This window comes from Myotis brandtii, unplaced genomic scaffold (assembly GCF_000412655.1).
Source record: "Myotis brandtii unplaced genomic scaffold, ASM41265v1 scaffold127, whole genome shotgun sequence".
Classification (NCBI taxonomy): domain Eukaryota; kingdom Metazoa; phylum Chordata; class Mammalia; order Chiroptera; family Vespertilionidae; genus Myotis; species Myotis brandtii.
This window is the reverse complement of record NW_005354464.1, coordinates 512,791-516,463: the sequence shown is the minus strand read 5'-3', so window position 1 is coordinate 516,463 and position 3,673 is coordinate 512,791. Positions and strand designations below refer to the sequence as shown.

The following is a 3,673-nucleotide window of genomic DNA, read 5'->3' as shown; positions in this document are numbered from 1 at the left end:
TTTTTTTAGTTTCTCTTTCTGTGAGTTCATTATTGGTGTATAAAAAGGCCATAGATTTCTGGGTGTTAATTTTGTATCCTGCTACATTGCTGAATTCATGTATTAGGTCTAGTAGTTTTTTGATGGAGTCTTTGGGGTTTTCTATGTATAGTATCATGTCATCTGCGAATAAGGACAGTTTTACTTCTCCTTTTCCGATTTGGATGCCTTTTATTTCTTCTTCTTGTCTGGTCACTATGGCTAGCACTTCCAGTACTCTGTCAAACAGGAGTGGTGAAAGTGGGCATCCCTGTCTTGTTCCTGTTCTTAGGGGAAATGGTTTTACTTTTTGCCCGTTGAGTATGATGTTGTCTGTATGTTTGTCATATAAGGCTTTTATTATTTTGAGGTATGACCCTTCTATTCCCACTTTGCTGAGAGTTTTTATCAAGAAAGTGTGTTGGATTTTTGTCAAATGCTTTTTCTGCATTAATTGATAAGATTATGTGATTTTTTTCTCTCAATTTGTAAATGTGATGTGTCACATTTATTGATTTGCAGATATTGTACCATCCTTGCATCCCCGGAATAAATCCCACTTAGTCATGATGTATGATTTTTCTAATGTAATGCTGGTTCTGATTTGCTAGAATTTTGTTGAGGATTTTAGCATCTATGTTCATGAGGGATATTGACCTGTAGTTCTCTTTCTTTGTGGTGTCTTTATCTGGTTTTGGAATTAGGGTAATGCTGGCTTCATAGAAAGAGCTTGAAAGTGTGCCTTCCTCTTCAATTTTTGGGAATAGTCTGAGGAGGATAGATTTTAGTTTTTTGAATGTTTGGTAGATCTCCCCTGTAAAGCCAGGGCTTTTGTTTGCTGGAAGATTTTTGATTACTGCTTCAATTTCTTCTGTAGTTATCGGCCTATTCAGGTTTATTTATTCTTCCTGATTGCGTTTTGGAAGCTTGTATTTTTGAATATGTCCATTTCCTCTAGGTTGTCCAGTTTGTTGGAGTAGAGTTGTTCATAATATATATATATATTTTTACAATCCTTTGTATTTCTGTGGGGTCAGATGTTACTTCACCTCTTTCATTTCTGATTTTGTTTATTTGGGTCCTCTCTTTTTGCTTCTTGGTGAGCCTGGCTAGAGGTTCATCCATCTTGTTTATCCTTTGAAAGAACCAGATCTTGGTTTTATTGATATTTTGTATTTTTTTTCCTCATGTCTTTTATTTCTGCTCTGATCTTTATTATTTCATTCCTTCTGCTTGCTCTGGGCTTTTCTTGAGGCTCTCTTTCTAATTCTTTGAGTTGTAGGGTTAGGTAATTTATTACCATTTTTTCTTGTTTTTTGAGGTAGGCCTGTAGAGCTATGAACTTCCCTCTCAGGACTTCTTTCATTGTGTCCCATAGATTTTGGATTGTTGTTTTTCCATTATTGTTTGTTACCAGGATGCTTTTTTATTTCTTCTTTGATCTCCTTGGTAACCCAATCATTGTTTAATAGCATTCTATTTAGCCTCCATGTTTTTTATTTATTTATTGTTTTTATTGTAGTTGATTTCTAGTTTTATGCCATTGTGATCTGAGAAGATGCTTGATATGATTTCTATCTTCTTGAATTTGAAGAGACTTTGCCAGTGTCTCAGTATGTGGTCTATCTTTGAAAATGTCCCTCCCCTGCCTTCTCTCTGAGGTTTGACAGTCGGATTGATGTTTCTCTATCTCTGGATCTGTTTTTGTTTATCAGTTTATGTTGTTCATTATAAATATAATTTTAGACATACAAATCTAAGAGGGTTTGTCACCAATAGACTGAACTAATGGAAATTCTAAAGGATGTACTTCAAGAGGAAAATGGTCTTAGAAGAATGAAAACCCAGAAGGAATAAAGAACAAGGAAAGTAATAATGCATGGGCAATGTAAGTGAATGTTGACTGAAGAAGGATTCATAAAAACATCTATTCTGTTTTTTTGTTTGTTTTGATTTTAGTAACTTTTTATTTATTATTATTATTTTTTTTTAATCCTCACCAGAGGATATTTTTCCATTGATTTTTAGAGAGAGTGGAAGAGAGAGGGAAGACAGAGAAATATCGATGTGAGAAAAACACAACGATTGGTTGCCTCCCATAGGAACTCCAACCAGGGCCCTGGCCAGGGAGTATCCTGCAATCAAGGTATGTACCCTTGACTGGAATTGAACCTGGGACCCTTTGGTCCCCAGGCCGATGCTCTATCCATTGAGCCAAACCAGCCAGAGCCTATTCTGTGTTTAAAAAAATAAACAAAATATTGTACAATAAGAAAAGATGTTAGGAAGGGCGTAAATGGAGTTGAACTTTTCTAAGGGCCTTGTATCATATCAGAAGTGATTACTCTTTGATAAGGTAATTCTGTATATAGGAATTAATAGGATGTAACTATTAAAATAATAGTAACAGGGAGAACCAAGATGGCGGCATAAGGTATACACTTATACGTGCTACCGCACACAACCACACCAAAACTACAACTAAAAGACAAAACGGCTATCATCCAGAACCACGGGAAGGCTGGAAAGCTGGCTGAGTAGAAGTTCTAAAACTAGAAGGAAAGAAAAAAGTGCATTGAGACTGGGTAGGAGGTGCGGAGGCGCCAAGAGCAGAGGTATGGAGGCGCACAAAATGGGCTGGCAACTAGGTGTGCTGTTTTTTTCAATCGGAAGGGAGATATAAGCTCCCGACTGCTCTGAACTCCAGTTTCCGGCGAGACTCTGGGGACCCAGACTCCTACGGGGAGAAACTGGACTGTCTGGCATCAGGTTGGAAAGCGAGGGTGGCTTTCTCAAAGAGCTGCCCACAGGGATCATTGTTACTGTGGGGGGGGAGGGACTCGGGGAGGCAGAGATGCGGAGACCCAGAGACGTGGAGACAGCTGACTGACAGCCATCACTATTTGCTCTGCCCTGGTGACTCCCTGAGACCCCACCCCACCCAATTTACAACCCCATCCAAGCTGTGTGCATCGGCCTTTGCATATGAATTGCCTTTCCTTCGCAGCCTAACCTAACAAACTGCAGCTGGGTCAGAGAGCTCCAAAACTTCCAAACCCCAAACAAAGAGGAGAAATCTGCAGATCTCGCTGTAGCTCCTGCTGGGTGGACTCAGGCAGTGGCTAACTTTGCTCTTCCTTGGAGATCCAGGAGCCAGTGTACTCAGTGGTCAGATACCAGATTTCAACTCCTCACATCCATAAGTGACACACTCAATAGGCAGACTCAGTGAGCACCAAAGCAAGTCCTGCCCCATAAGGGTGTCTCCTGCACAGCAGCTCTTCCATTGTAGACACAGCTGGTCCTCACAGCCAATTGGCCTGGAGGTCAATTCCTCCCAGTGATACCAATAGCAATCAAGGCCCAACTACAACAAGACTGTGCACACAGCCCACAAAGGGGTGCACCAAGAGTGTCCACCTCAGGTGATTGGGGAACCTGAGCCACTGAGCCCTATAGGACACCTACTACAAAGGCCACTCTATCAACTTAAGGAGACTTAGCAGCTACCCAATACATAGAAACAAGCATAGGGAAGCAGCCAAAATGCGGAGATAAAGAAACATGTCACAAAAGAAATGGGAGAAAGCAAACTATTGGATATAGAGTTCAAAACCACAGTTATAAGGTTACTCAAGAATCTTCTAGAAACCTC

General features: G+C 40.2%; 1 long non-coding RNA gene across 1 annotated transcript in view; it reads right to left on the bottom strand.

Moving 5' to 3' along the window:
• Window positions 1-3,057, bottom strand: part of LOC106724955 — a 13,208-nt gene extending 10,151 nt beyond the window's left edge. Inside the window, exon 1 of the long non-coding RNA XR_001360777.1 lies at window positions 2,899-3,057. This is a non-coding gene — a long non-coding RNA (uncharacterized LOC106724955). The remainder of the gene's footprint in view (window positions 1-2,898) is intronic.
• Window positions 3,058-3,673: the final 616 nt, after the last annotated feature.